This window comes from Muntiacus reevesi, chromosome 7 (assembly GCF_963930625.1).
Source record: "Muntiacus reevesi chromosome 7, mMunRee1.1, whole genome shotgun sequence".
Taxonomy (NCBI): Eukaryota; Metazoa; Chordata; class Mammalia; order Artiodactyla; family Cervidae; genus Muntiacus; species Muntiacus reevesi.
In genome coordinates this window covers 23,389,800-23,406,197 of record NC_089255.1, presented here as the reverse complement: position 1 = coordinate 23,406,197, position 16,398 = coordinate 23,389,800, and the positions used below count along the sequence as shown (strand labels likewise).

The 16,398-nt window shown below is 41.8% G+C and overlaps 2 pseudogenes; both read left to right on the top strand.

Moving 5' to 3' along the window:
* Positions 1-5,854: 5,854 nt before the first annotated feature.
* LOC136172548 (T cell receptor alpha variable 18-like) lies at positions 5,855-6,524 on the top strand (annotated as a pseudogene).
* A 6,052-nt stretch (positions 6,525-12,576) lies between these two features.
* LOC136172547 (T cell receptor alpha variable 18-like) lies at positions 12,577-16,164 on the top strand (annotated as a pseudogene).
* The last annotated feature ends 234 nt before the right edge of the window (positions 16,165-16,398 follow it).

Below are 16,398 nucleotides of genomic sequence, written 5' to 3'. Positions count from 1 at the left end.
TTCTTTTCCATGACAACACGTGACTGCATGTCACACTTAACTAATACTTCAAAAGTTGAAATTATTGGGCTACAAAGTTTTGCCGCATCCACCATATTCACCTGACCTCTTGCCGACTGACTACAACTTCTTCAAGCATCTCGACAACTTTTTGCAGGGAAGACACTTCCACAACCAGCAGGAGACAGAAAGTGCTTTCCAGGAACTTGTCGAATCCCACAGCACAGATTTTTTTACGCTGCAAGAATAAAGAAACTTATTTCTTGTTAGCAAAAATGTGTTGATTTTAATGGTTCGTATTTTGGTTAATAAAGATGTGTTTGAGCCTAGTTATAATGATTTAAAAAAAAAAAAAGTGAAAAAAATGTAGTTCTATTAGACGTAGTAGAAAATGAGCATTCTATAGGCAAATAGCAGTTTCTGCTGTACTATTAGTATTGGGCATATTAAGACTCATGTGTGTTTTTTTGTTGGTTTAGTGATGTTCATTTCTGAAGTACTGTCTCCAGTCTGCTTCCCAGCTCTGTTAACTCTGCTTCCTGAAGTCCTCTAGAAGATGTCACAAGCCCCACAACCCAATTCACCTCCACAGTTCTCATTAAAAATCCATCTTAGTCTCTTGTTCAACACTTGACACACCCCATCACTCTTCCATGTAGTCCCTTGTACCACGGTGAGAGCGATTTTGTCAGAGTGCAAATTTTAGCCTGTCAGTCACCTGGATCCGCATTTGCTCTGAGGATAAAGAAAAGCTGTGTCTCCAGCTTCATTTCATTGTGTCCTTATCCCCATCTCTGTCTCTCCCTCTCTCTCAACAGAACTGATACTACGTTTGTCAAAGGCACAACTTTCCTCTTATATAACCCATTCATAGAAATTTTAGGTGATTTTTTAATTTCTTTTTTTTCCTAAAATGCTTTTCCTTGCTTCAAAAGAATTAGAAGAGAAGAGAGAAGAGAAGTCGCTCAGTCGTGTCCCACTCTTTGTGACCCCATGGACTGTAGCCCACCAGGCTCCTCAGTCCATGGGATTTTCCAGGCATGAATACCAGAGTGGGTTGTCATTTCCTTCTCCATGAAAAGAGTTATAAACATAGTAAATGCCTACTCATTCTTGTATACTTGTCCAAGAGTCAGTAGCTAAGGAAAGCTTAGTGGATATATTTAGAATTATAGACCTTTGCATTTTCAGGTTTGTGATTTATTTTTATTTCATTATTTGTTTAAGGTCTATTTTCAATCCTACTCAGCGATCTCCTTAATGGTAGTGTCCATATCTGTGTTTTTCATTCTTGAAAACTCAGCATCAGTGTATCTTAGGCATTTGTTGTTGTCTAGTTGCTAAGTCATGTCCAGCTCTTCCTGACCTCATGGACTGTAGCCTGCAAGACTTCTCTCTCCATTGGACTTCCAGGTGAGAATACTGGAGTGGGTTGCCATTTCCTCCTCCAGGGGATCTTCCTGACCCAGGGATCGAATCCACATCTTCTACATTGGCAGGTGGATTCTTTACCACTGAGCCACCCAGGAAGTATCTTTGGCATTAGCATCATTTAATTTCCTTCTTCTTTTCTATCCATTAATGTGTTCTTTATTTTAATCCTCCTCAAAAAGCTATGATAATATTTAGTGAAAAAAGTAATCTTTAGAGGTTTATGGATAAATTCTTGGAGTATAGAGGGGATTGGCAAAGGATAGCCACAGGACAAAGTAGCTTGATACTTATGTTTGTAAATAAAGTTTTGTTGGAAGACAGCCATGCTCATTCATTTATGCATTGACCATGGATGCTTTGTGCTATACCATCATAGCTCTAGCAGAGACTGTACCACTTCAAAACCTAAACTATTTACTATTTGACCTCTTAAGGACAAAAAAGTCTGCCAACCTACAGGGTGTAGGAATTACATTAGAATTTTTCAATTTGGATTTTTTTTTTTTTTTTTTTTTTGGTGACAACAAATTAAATAATAAAGGCATATTTCTAATCCTCAGTCAGGTCAATTTAGAATACTCCCCGTCTTTCTGAAGATTTTGTGTTATGTCATTTTTTAAATCTAATTAAAGACAAATGAATAATGACACTACAAATAAAAGAATCATAGGTCTTTAAATGGATGAAAGTTTTAAGACTATTTTTTAAACATTTAAAAAGTTTGAATGTATCAACATGAAATTCAGTAGAAAAAAAGAGTAGCAGTAAATGCACAATATTTTTTTCAGTGCTGAGTTTTTGATGCTTTGTTCAATAATAGAGTTATATAATGCTGACTTAAATGGATATTTTTGAATAGAAGTAAAAATACTGGAAACCAGTAATCACAGTAATTCAGACAATAGTGTGGAGAAGGCAATGGCAACCCTCTCCAGTACTCTCCCCTGGACAATCCCATGGATGGAGGAGCCTGGTAGGCTGCGGTCCATAGGGTCGTCAAGTTTCAGACACGACTGTGCATCTTCACTTTCACTTTTCACTTTCATGCATTAGAGAAGGAAATGGCCACCTACTCCAGTGTTCTTGCCTGGAGAACCCCATGGATAGGGGAGCCTGGTGGGCTGCCATCTATGGGGTCGCACAGAGTTGGACATGACTGAAGCAACTTAGCAGCAGCAGCAGCAAATAGTGCATGAATCTCCAAATCATCTTACTCAGGTGAATGTTGAATGACACAATCTATAGTTTTCTTCTAATGAGATTTAAGCACATCTTTACTTTCATCAAAATATCACTCCTCACATTAATGTTTTAATATGAATTTTATTAACTTCATATTTTGTATGCATGGGCTTCCCTGATAGCTCAGTTGGTAAAGAATCTGCCTGCAATGCAGGAGACCCTGGTTCAACTTCTACATCAGGAAGATCCGTTGGAGAAGGGATAGGTTACCACTCCGTATTCTAGAGCTTTGCTTGTGGCTCAACTGGTAAAGAATTCATCTGCAATGTGGGATCTGGGTTTGATCCCTGGATTGGGAAGATCCCTGGAGAAAGGAAAGGCTACCCACTCCAGTATTCTGGCCTGGAGAGTCCCATATAGTTCATGGGGTCGCAAAGAGTCAGACTCGACTAAGCGACTTTCACTTTAGTGATTAAGAACTGTGGACCGAAGACATTTATACTTAACCTGAGTTTTGTATGTATGAAAGTGCTATAGTATTTTTTAAATAGTCAGTATGAGAATGGTCTCTTACATGAAGAACTGTGCCTTAGTTTGAGAAATACCTAATGCCCCTGTGTTCAGACCCTAGACATGCCGGTGGAAGAAGCTCACCATACCCCAAGCCTGAGAACTATTTCTCGTAGAGACTATACTTCATAAACAGATCATTATACACCTGGACATGTCCACTCACTCACTTATTCATTTATTTTTCAAATATTTTTAAACCATTTGCTCTGAACTAGTGTTCTGTGTATTTTGAGAAGTTGGCCACTGAGATTAATAAGATTAAGTTCCTGATCTCAGATGCATCAAACCAAGTTTGAAAAACAACACACAAATGCTACTGGATTGATAGCACTTCCCTGAAAACCCGTGTCAGGCAACCTCACACCTGACTGCAGCCACAAAGTCTTCATGCCTTAAAATGGTTTTTGTCAGCAAAGAACAATGTTTTGACTTCTTACCATAATACAACCATACTTTTCATAAATCCTAGAAAAAGAAGCAGCTATGAAATGACTTTGTTATATCTTCTGCTGGGTTCACTTCACTTGCACAAATAATTGCAAAGGGACCTAGATAAACAGGCTGATAGACACTGAGCAGACAGTTCTTCCCCCTGAGGTTCCTGAATCTCTAATAAACTAAATACACAGGAGCCTGATAAACACCACACACATGCCTTTGGAATGAAGCAAGCCTGGTTAATATTTTAAGCATCTGAACTTGATTTTCTAAAGACTCTACCAGAAAATTACCAAAGCTAATCAATGAATATAGTAAAGTTGCAGGATATAAATTAACACACAGAAGTCCCTTGCATTCCTATACAATAACAATGAGAAAACAGAAAGAGAAATTAAGGAAACAATACCATTCACCATTGCAACAAAAAGAATAAAATACTTAGGAGTATATCTACCTAAGGAAACAAAAGACCTATACATAGAAAACTATAAAACATTGATGAAAGCACTCAAAGAGGGCACAAATAGATGGAGAAATACATCGTGTTCATGTTTTGGAAGAATCAATACTGTTAAAACGAGTATACCACCCAAAGCAACCTGTAGATTCGATGCAATCCCTATCAAGCTACCAACGATATTCTTCACAGAATTAGAACAAATAATTTCACAATTTGTATGGAAATACAAAAACCTTGAATAGCGAAAGCAATCTTGAGAAAGAAGAATGGAACTGGAGGAATCAACCTGCGTGACTTCAGGCTCTATGACAAAGCTACAATAATCAAGACAGTATGGTACTGGCACAAAGACAGAAATATAGATCAATGGAACAAAATAGAAAGTCCAGAGATAAATCCACGTACCTATGGACACCTTATCTTCGACAAAGGAGGCAAGAATATACAATGGAAAAGAGACAACCTCTTTAACAAGTGGTGCTGGGAAAATTGGTCAACCACTTGTAAAAGAATGATTTTCTAAAAAAAAAAAAACAAGAAACAAACAAACAAAAAAAACTTAGTTGAATTAAAACAAGAATGTGACAAGTGTTATCACCCAAGCATGGTTCAGGGGCCCCAAAGGAGATCTTTTTAGAGAGGTTTACCAAACTCCCTGAGGTTTCTCTCTTTTATTGCAGATTATTACTCAGCCTAAGAATCACCTTGGATCTCTGTCCTCCGCATGCTACCCCCTAGCCCCTATCTCTCTCTCTTTCTCTCTTTTTGCCCACATCTCTCCTTTCGTGTCCAGTGGTCCACACATTTCGAAGTTCCATCTCAATCCCACAGTGAGACAGTTTTGGTAAACCCCGCCAGAACTGGTGCCTGGAAGCTTCTTCCATGAAGTAAGCTGGGCAGTGTAAGCCCTCATCTCATCTGTCTTCCTTATCTCTGTGCTACCTGATGTCCAAGGTCCAAAATTTGTTTCATGTATTTTGTCCAGTTTTCTAGTTGTAAGGTCAACTGTACCTTTAACTGTAAAAAAGAAGTAACGGTAATTTTTTTTCTAGTATTTTTACAAATGTGTCATTTTATTATGGTAGGGTATGTAATAAAAACCTTATCATTCAACCACACATTATTTGAGACCTGCTAAAGATAAGGTTTCCTCCATGGCATGTTGACTGAGTCTTGGGGATGAACAGAGCTAATTCAGGTAAAGAACTCGAGGAGAGCAGGGAGCACTTTCCATTCTCCTGAATGGAGGATCCTTCTCTGAGGATGAATCATGAATCATGAATCAGGATCCTTCTCTGATTCATGGGTATCTTGGAGACACATTGAAGGAAGAAATCTCTGACTAGTCCATCTAGAAATTGTAACGGGTTTCTTGCGAAGCTAGAGATACCTGTACCATGCAAAAGGTCTTGGAAGTAATGATAGTTTGCCTATGCACGCTTATGTTTAGGACTCTCTTCTTCAGGTCCTGTCCCATTCTCCTGTATGTACCCCCACAAGCTATTATCAGGAGAAATAGTTCAGACTGGACTGTGGTGCAATTCTCACGATCACCACCAGAGGGCGGGGCTTCCTTCAGATGCTGTTCCTTGTGTTCAGGAGCCGGTTTCACTTGCCTACTTTGTAGCCACAAGACAGAATACTGCTATGGTGCAGAGAGGGGCTCTCCGTTTCTGAGTGAGGAGCTTCTGTAACATCCAGATGGAGACTAGATTCGTTAGACTGGTGTATTCCAGGGAACAAGGACCGTTTTCTTTTGCCAGCATGTATTCTGCCACTCACTCAGTTCTTCTGATCATCTTAATATTCAGTAAGTAACATTTTATCCTAAATGTTAATGATTTTTCATTTTCCTATGATTATAGGTAAGTTTTATTTTTCTTCTCTGGCTGAAAACTCCTCTCCTGTGCATTTCTACGATAACAAAGTGATTTTCTTGTAGGAGGGACCAATGGTGACTCAGTGAACCAGACAGAAGGCCCAGTGAGTGTCTCAGAGGGGGCTCTCATGATCCTGAACTGCACTTACCAGGCCACGGATTCGGATCACTCTCTTTTCTGGTATGTCCAGCATCTCAACAAAGCTCCTCAACTTCTCCTGAAGAGCTTAACAGCAGACAAGAAGGTAGAGCATGAAGGTTTTCAGGCTACTCTTGTTAAGAGGGACAGCTCCTTCCACCTGCAGAAACAGGCAGTGCAAGCATCAGACTCGGCTGTGTACTACTGTGCTCTGAGTGACACAGTGATGGAGGGCTGCAGGGGGAGCTGAGCGCAAACCCAGATGCAGATGGGGCTTCGGCGTGGGCAGATCCAGACGGGGGTGTTGTTTCTCTCTCAGAGGTACAGTCAAAGCACTTCTAGCTCTGATACTCCGAGCCAAGGACCTTGGAATTCTTGGATTGCCCGATAGAGGAATCTGGGACAGGACAGTGTAAAGAGGAACCTAAGCGCTTTTCTCCAGTAATGCCTGTTTTCAGCCCATCCACATGCCCCCAGATGGCATAGAATCCATTGAAGTGACATTGACTGCTCAACAACAATTCAGATTATATATGCTGAAATATTTCACAATGTGTTAATAAAAATTCCAGGGCTCATTGTTGATGGATGACTGTGTGATCTAGAAGCTAGTCTCTAGCTTTTAAAATTCAGGCCAAGATTGTGTATCCTGCTGAGTTTCACCTGCAGACACTCCATCTTCAGTGAGTCGAGCTTTATTCTCTCTTTCCTTGACTTTTCCATCCCTGCTGGCTGCTCCAAAAATGCTGCTACCTAAGTAAGTTCCAAGAGGAGAGCTTCTGACAAGATATTCCTTCTGTCAAGGGCCCTGTGGATCAGAGCAGCCCACTCTGTAAATATTGCAGGTGTTGTGTGTATTGTTTATATTCATACTGGGTGCAGGATATTCTCTTCGCTAATCACCTCATCTCAGGTAAATGAATGCCAAAGAATGTTCAAATTAACATACAGTTGCACTCATTTCACATGCTAGTAAGATTATGCTCAAAATCCTTCAAGCTATGCTTCAGCAGTACATGAACCAAGAATTTCAGATGTAGAAGCTGGGTTTAGAAAAGGCAGAGGAACCAGAACAGATCCAATATCTGCTGGATCACAGCAAAAGTAAGGGAACTTTTAAAAAAAAAATCTACTTCTGTTTCATTGACTACGCTAAAGCCTTTGACTGTGTGGATCACAACAAACTGTGGAAAGTTCTTAAAAAGATGGGGATACCCAAGAAAGCTGTATGCAGGACAAGAAGCAACAGTTAGTACTGTACATGGAACAATGGACTGGTTCAAAATTGGGAAAGGAGTACATCAAGGCTATATATTGTCAGCCTGTTTATTTAACTTATATGTGGAGTACATCAGGTGAAATGCAGGGTTGGATGACTCAAAAGCTGGAATCAAGATTGCCAGGAGAAATATCAACAACCTCAGATATGCAGATGACACCACTCTGATTGTTATAGCCATGGTTTCCAGGAAACAAGCTCACTCAGAAGGACAATGCAGATAATGGAGTACAGTTTATTACACCGGTGGGTCAAAGGCAGTTTCCTCCTAGCCAAGGACCCCGACCAGCATTTGTGAAAATTTTTTATACCCCATGTGTACGTGTCCAAACACACCACCCCATTTCCCTTGAGACTTACATAAAGAAAGGCAGGGTAAATACAACTACAATAACCCCATCATTCACGTGTTATGTGTTCAAACAGTCAATAATCAATAAGCCCACAGTTACATTCCAAACAGTTAATCAATAAGCTTGTGGTTTTGTTCCAACCAGTTAATAATCGATAAGCCTGTGATTACATCCTGATAGATACGGAAAATGTTTATGACCTGTCCGGAGACAGGGGTGATTACAGTATGTTTCCTCTTTAGGCAATGAGTAACCTGGATGTGATCTTCAAGATTCCCCTGTCTGGAGGGGCTCTTATCCTTCCATCGTCTTTCCCACAGGCACTAAGCAGAGAGTTCAGAGTCCACTGGAGAGGCAGCCGAGCATGATCAGCACAGATAGGCCTGAGATGGAGTCCTGGCTCTATGAATTCCTTCTTCATGATGGCAGAAAGTGAAAAGAAAATAAAGAACATCTTGATGCAGGTGAAAGAGGAGAGTGAAAAAGCTGTATTAAAACTCAACATTAAAAAAAAAAACTAAGATTACAGCATCCAACTCCATTATTTTAAGGCAAACAGATGGGGAAAATGTGGAAACAGTGACAGATTCAATTTTCTTGGGCTTCAAAATCACTGCAAATGGTGACTGTAGACATGAAATTAAATGATGCTTGTTCCTTGTAAGAAAAGCTATGATCAACCTAGACAACATGTTAAAAAGCAGAGACATTACTTTACCAGCAAAGGTCCATATAGTCAGAGCTATGGTTTTCCCAATAATCATGAATGGATGTGTGCCGGGAGCCATTATGTGAGATCCCACCCATGATAAGGTCATGAGGAGAAGACCTGAAATGCAAGGCTGTTCAGGCTCCAAGGGACCCTCCAAGTTGACCTCGGCCTCTACCCCACCCTGTAGCCTCCCCCTTTTGCTGCTGTCCTTGTTCGTCCTGTTGCAGATCTTTGCGTTGCCTGCCAAGAGCTCTTCTGCTCCTCTCTCACTAAATAAAGACCAACATAGAACCCTAATTAATAAATCTCCTGGACGCTGGTTCCCTATGAAGGGGCCATGAAAGAAGGAAATGTTTCAAGTAAAAACCCTTCTGCTGGCACTCTGGCTTGTTTGGCAAATATGTACTAATGCACATGACTGCTCACAACACCATAATCATAAACAGCATAAAGAACCTGATCACAAAACGCCCTAATGGTCACAGAGCCCTTCGGGGGGTGAGGAGGCCCTATTAGAGAACACAAAAATATTATTCTAAAAGTGGTTATAGTTAAAGATTTAAAAAAAATAAGAATTTAGGATTGTTAATTTTAACCAAGAGTGCTAAAACAGAGGCTGCCTCACCAGAGCCGCAGAGCCTTTGTGTGGTAAACTTTTTAGATAAATTTAGCTGAGAACTTTTGCAAAAAGACTGACCTTTCTGTTAACAGGATTGTATTTCTACTATGTTGCAACCTGCTGTACCAGGAGACTGCAACTTTTCTGTTTTCTGCTAAGCTCAAGGCAAAATAGAACAATAAAGAATAGACTATGGAAAACAGCTTTGCCTTCACCTAGGTCATAAAATGCTAATAGGTCCCAAGGCCAGAAAATAATATACAAAGATCCACTTTGATAGAAGACTCTCATAAACAAAGAAGCATGCAGAAAACACCCTGGTTTCATGAAGGACAAACTGAGGTAATGTTAAACTAAACTTTGTATGCTTATCTTTCACCTCCCCTTAGAAATGTACTAACTTAGGGTATAAAAGCTACGATAAAAAATAAAGCAATGCCAGACCCTGCTGCACACACCCCAGTCTGGTCTTTCTCTCTCTCTCTCTCTCTCTCTCCCTCTCTCTCTCTCTCTCTCTCTCTCTCTCTCTCTCTCTCGTTCTCTCCCTCTCTCTCTCTCTCTCTCTCTCTCTCTCTCTCTCTCTCCCCGATGCCATTCACCCTAGGGGTACCCCTGGATCCTGCTGAGGCTGGACCCTAGCAGATGTGAGAGTTGGACCATAAAGAAGGCTGAGTGCCAAAGAATTGATGCTTTCTAGCTGTGGGTTGGAGAAGACTCATGAGAGTCCCTTGACTGCAAGGAGATCAAACCAGTCCATCCTAAAGGATATCAACTGTGAATATTCATTGGAAGGACTGATGCTGAAGCTGAAGTTGTGACCAGAATACTGAATCGTTGTCATTTCATAATTTATAGGTGTGCGTGATTTGCTAAGTTTTGTCTGACTCTTTGCGATGCCGTGGACTGTAGCCCACCAGGCTCCTCTGTCCATGGAATTTTCCAGGCAAGAATACTGGAGTGGGGTGCTATTCCCTTCTCCTGGGGATCTTTCTCAGTAAGGGATAGAACCCTCATCTCCTCAATTGGCAGGCAGATTCTTTATCACTTAGCACCTGGGAAGCTCAATTTATAGACACAACTACTTAAATGTAGAGTTTAATGGTTATAGTAGTTTTATGGTCTTGGCAGATGCACTCACCATCATCACTTAGGGTGGGTCTGGACACCCACCTGAAGGTGAACGCTGCCTTCCTCCCTGACATCCCAGAGTCCTGCACGCTGGGTGCTGGCCCCCTGTGCCCTGGGGGTTCAGCATCTTAATAAACAGGCCTAGAAATGGAGAGGGAGATGAAAGAGCAAAAATAAATCTTAATAGTGGGAAAATAACAGTATTCTAGTGGGTTTTATTTCCCTGGTAGTAACTGCTTCAGTTCTCTGCTTTCGGTCTGATCCCTCATTTCACGTACTGGGATCCAGGCTAGTGGGAGTACAGACAGGGCCTAGGTTTCTGTTTTTTTTTTTTTTTCCTCACCTGCTTCTCAATCAACTGAAAGACATTTGAGGTAGGAAATTGTCTCATTTTTGTTTCCACGTTGTAGACAACCCTGTAAATTTCCAGAATGAATGTTGGAGGGATTCCTGAAAATGCACAAGAGTTTAAGAGAATCTAGGTGATCTGCTGAGCCAGAGAGTCCTGCCAGCATGATAACTTCAACTCAAGATTCTAATTTTAGGGAGAGCGTTGGTTCAGTGACTGGGACTCTCTGCACTCACATTGCTGGAGGCCCATGTTCTATCCCTGGTCAGGGAACTAGATCCCACAAGCCTAAACTAAACCCGGTACAGACAAAAGAACAAAGCAAGCAAAAAGAACAGCTCAGCATCAGATGTGCATTAAAAATGATCCCAGTTTTGGTAAGAACTAACAAAGTTCATTTTAACTGGGGAGATATCTCAGTAGTTAAAAAAGGCACATTTGAAGAAGACTGTTCTCGAGTTCAGCTGACTTAGTCACAGCCATTGTTACTGGATTGACAACATTGAGAGCCCTGTAGGGCACCCTCACAGCTGTCTGCAGCCACAACGTTCCCAAGTCTTAAAATGGCTTATGTCACCAAAGAACAGTGTTCTGACTTCTTACCATACTATAGTTAGATTTTGCATAAAGTAAACCCAATCCCAGAGAAAAGAACAAGCTAAGAAATGACCCCATTAAATCTTCTGCTGGGTTCACTTCACTAGCACAAATAATTGCACAGGGAACTAGACAAACAGGCTGACAGACAGTGAGCAAACAGTTCTTTCCATTGAGATTCCTGAATTCCTAATAAATAAACAGAAGACAGATAAATACCACACACATGTCTCTGGAATGAAGAGTGTCTGGCTAATGTATTTAGCATCTAAACTTGACATTCTAAAAAAAATACTTAGTTGAATTAAAGGAAGAATGTGACAAGAGGTAAAAAGATGTTTCAAGAACCAGGTTACCTAAGTAAGGTCACCTGTGCCTCATGAGGCTAAAGGTGTAAGCTTGCTGTCATCCAGGGTGGTCCAACTCCCCCCTGCCACTCTCTCCCCCAAACCCTGCCTTGCGCTTATTTCTCTCTCTTTTTCTCTTTTTTGTCAACGTTCCTCCCCTTTGGTACAGAGGTCCACAAGTTTTAGGTTTTTCAGGATCTCTGTTCTCCTATTCTGTCTCAATGCCACAGTGAGACAGCTGCACTATTTTTGGTAAATCCCTCATGCACTGGTGCCTAGAAACTGCCTCCAGAAAGTAAGTTGGGCAGTGTTTGTGGTCATATCATCTGTTTTCCTTATCTCGGTGCTACCGGATGTTCAAGTTGGAAGATCAACTCTACCATTATCAGTGAAAAAGAAGTCACATATTTTACTTTTATTGTGTTTTACAAATCTGTCATTCCATGATAAATCAGGATAATAACCTTATCATTTAACTACACGTTATTTGACACCTGCCTTAGATAAAATTTTCACCACGGCATGTTGACAGAGTCAGCATGAATATAACTACTTCAGAGAAATGACTTGGGGAGAGGAGGAAGCACTTTCCACACAGAGGGATCCTTCTCTGACCCATGGGAATCCGAGACATACGCGAGGAAGAATCCTCTATTCCATCTAGAAACTGTAACTGGGGTTTCTTGTGAAACTAGAGATAGCTGTGCCATGAAAAAAATTATGGAAGTAATAATAGAATATTTCCCTAAGCACGCTTATGTTTAGGACTCTCTTCCTAGGGTCCTGTCCCATTCTCCTGTATGTAATCCCACAAGCTGTTATCAGGAGGAATAGGTCAGACTCTACTGTGGTGCAATTCTCACGATCACCACCAGAGGGCGGGGCTTCCTTCAGATGTGGTTCCTCGTTGTGTTCAGGAGCCGGTGTTTCACTTGCCTACTTTGTAGCCACAAGACAGAATGTTGCTACTGTGCAGAAAGGGGCTCTCAGCTTCTGAGTGAGGAGCTTCTGTAACATCCAGATGGAGACTAGATTCGTTAGACTGGTGTATTCCAGGGAACAAGGACCGTTTTCTTTTGCATACATGCATTCAGTCACTCACTCAGTTCTTCTGATCATCTTAATATTCAGTAAGTAGCATTTTATTCTAAAGCTTAATGATTTTTCACTTTCCTATAACTGTAGGTAAGTTTTATTTTTCTTCTCTGACTGAAAAGTCCTCTCCTGTACATTTCTATCATAACAAAGTGATTTTCTTGTAGGAGCGACCAATGGTGATTCAGTGAACCAGACAGAAGGCCCAGTGACTGTCTCAGAGGGGGCTCTCATGACCCTGAACTGCACTTACCAGACTGCTAGTTCAGCTCCCTCTCTTTTCTGGTATGTCCAGCATCTCAACAAAGCTCCTCAACTCCTCCTGAAGGGCTTCACAGCAGACAAGAAGGTAGAGCATGAAGGTTTTCAGGCCACTCTTGTTAAGAAGGACAGCTCCTTCCACCTGCAGAAACAGGCAGTGCAAGCATCAGACTCGGCTGTGTACTACTGTGCTCTGAGTGACACAGTGATGGAGGGCTGCAGGGGGAGCTGAGCGAAAACCCAGATGCAGATGGGGCTCTGGCTGTGGGCAGACCCGGAAGGGGGTGTTGCTTCTCTCTCCAGTGTGCTATGCTAGAGGTCTTGTCAAAGCTCTTCCAGGTCTGCTCCTCAGAGCCAATTGGACCCAGGAATTCTTGGGTTGCCCTACAGAGAGGAATCTGGGGGCAGAACAGTTCAAAAAGGAAACTAAGAGTTTTTTTCCAGAAATGCCTATTTTCAGCCCATCCACAATCCCCCAGATGGCATAGAATCCCTTAAAGTGACATTAACTCTTCAATGACAATTCAGAAATATGCTGAAATATTTTACAATGTGTTAATGAAAATTCCAAGGCACATTGTTAATGGATTACTGTGCGACCTGGAAGCTAGTCTCTGGTTTTTAAAATTCAGGCCAAAATTGTGTATCCTGCTGAGTTTCACCTGCAGACACTCCATCTTTAGTGACCGGAGCTTTATTCACTCTTTTCTTGACTTTTCCATCCCTTCTGGTTGCTCCAGAAATGCTGCTACCTAAGTAAGTTCCAGGAGGAGAACTTCCCGAAAAGTTAATACTTCTGTTGATGGAACTGTAGATCACATGCTAGCAAGCTTACGCTCAAAATCCTTCAAGCTATGCTTCAGTAGTTCGTGAACCAAGAACTTCAGATGTATAAGCTGAGTTTAGAAAAGGCAGAGGAACCAGAGATCAAATTATCAACAGCCACTGGATCTCAGAAAAAAAGCAAGGGAATTAAAAAAGTCTACTTCTGCTTCACTGACTACGCTAAATCTTTTGACTGTGTGGATCACGACAAACTGTGGAAAATTCTTAAAGAGATGGGAATACCCAAGAAACCTATATGCAGGACATGAAGCAACAGTTAGGACCTCACATGCAACAATGGACTGGTTCAAATTTGGAAAAGGAATACGTCAAGGCTATATATTGTTACCCTGCTTATTTAACTTATATGCAGAGTACAGCATGCCAAATGCTGGGCTGGATGATTCACAAGCTGGAATCAAGATTGCCAGGAGAAATATCAACAACCTCATATATGCAGATGATACCACTCTAATGGCAGAAGAAGAGAAGCTAAAGAGCCTCCTGATGAGGGTGAAAGAGGAGAGTGAAAAAACTGGAGTAAAACTCAACATTCAAAAAACTGAGATTATGACATCTGGTCCCATCACTTTATGGCAAATAGATGGGGAAAAAGTGAAAACAATGACAGATTTTATTTTCTTGGTTTCCAAAGTCACTGCAGATGGTGACTGCATTCATAAAATTAAAAGACTCTTGATCCTTGGAAGAAAAGATATGACAAACCTAGACAGTGTATTAAAAAGCAGAGACATTACTTTGCCGAAAAAGGTCCCTATAGTCAGAGCTATGGTTTACCCAGTAATCATGTGTGAATGTGAAAGTGGGACCATAAAGAAGGCTGAGCGCTGAAGAACTGATGCTTTTGAACTGTAGTTTTGGAGAAGATTCTTGAGAGTCTCCTGGACTGCAAGGTGGTCAACTCAGTCTATCCTAAAGAATATCAACCCTGAACGTTCCTTGGAAGGACTGATGCTGAAGCTATAAGTTCCAATATTTTGGCCACCTGATGTGAAGAACCGATTCACTGGAGAAGATCCTGATGCTGGGAAAGATTGAGGGCAAGAGGATAAGACGGTTGGATGTCATCACTGACTCAATGAACAGGAGTTTGAGCAAATTCTGGGAGCTCGTGAAGGACAGGGAAGCCTGACATGCTGCAGTTCCTGGGGTCGTAAAGAGTCAGACATGGCCTAGGGACTGAACAACAGCAAAAGCAGGAAAATTAATTCATCAGTCAGCCATATTTCAGATACATGGGGAAGGTCATTATGTTCTCTTAAAATAGGCTATCTTGACAGTGGAGTGGGCTTTTCACCAGCTCAGGAGACTAGGAGAAATTACCACCCACTCAGAGAGCAGGAGCATCTCCACACTCCTCTGCTCATGAGCGGAATGCGGAGCCACTCTAGTCCCTGCTCTGTGTCCCTGCTACAGTCGTGCCCATTGCACAGAGTCCCCTGATCTTCTCAGGCTGAACTCCTGTCTGCAACTTCTGGGAGCAGACTTTCTGGAGGACAGTGGTGGGCACAGCAGGTGGGAAGAGATGGATGTTTTACTGCTGGGCAGTCTGTGAGGTGTGGCCAGGATACTGAATCCTTGTCATTTCATAATTTACAGGCACGTGCGTATTGTGTCTGGTGCTCAGTTGCTAAGTGGCATCTGACTCTTCGCCAACCTGTGGACTGTAGCTGCCAGGGTCCCCTGTCCATGGAATTTTCCAGGCAAGAATACTGGGGTGGGTTGCTATTTTCTCCTCCAGGGGATCTTCCTGACCCAGGGATCCAACTCTCATCTCCTCAATTGGCAGGCAGATTCTTTACTGCTGAGCTACTGGGGAAACCCAATTTATAGACACAACTACTTAAATGCAGAATTTAATGGTTATAATAGTTTTATGGTCTTGGCAAATGTAGTCACCATCGTCGCTTAGGGGAATCTGGACACCCACCTGAAGGTGAGCACTGCCTTCCTCCCTGACATCCCAGAGCCCTGCACACTGGGTGCTGGCCCCCTGTGCCCTGGGGGTTCAGCATCTTAATAAACAGGCCTAGAAATGGAGAGGGAGCTGAAGGAACAAAAATAAATCTTAACGGTGGGGAGAAAATTATTCTAGCAAGCTTAATTTCCCTGGTGGTAACTGCATCAGTTCTCTACTTCCAGTCTGATCCCTCATTTCATGTATTGGGGTCCAGGCTAGTGGGAGTACAGACAGGGCATAGGATTTTTTTTTTTTTTTTTTTTTTTTTTTTTGCTTATGGGCTTCTCAATCAACTGAAAGCAATTTGAGATAGGAATTGGATCTGATTTTGGTTTCCACATTGCAGACAACCCTGTGAATTTCCAGAATGAATGCTGGAAGCTAGGGATTCCTGAAAACGCACAAGAGTTTAAGAGAATCTAGGTGATCTGCTGAGCCAGAGGGTCCTGCCAGCGTGATAACTTCAGCTCAAGGTTCTCATTTTAGGTGGAGGGTTGGTTCAGTGAGTAGGACTCTGCACTCACACTGCTGGAGGCCCCGGTTCGATCCCTGGTCAGGGAACTAGATCCCACAAGCTTAAACTAAGACCTGGCACAGACAAAAACAAACAAAAAGAACAACTCGGCAAACAGGTGTGCATTAAAAATGATTCCAGTTTTGGTAAGAACCAACACAGTTCATTTTAACTAGCGAGAAAAATCTCTGTAGAAATTTGAAGAAGGCTGTTCTTGAGTTCCGGAGAAG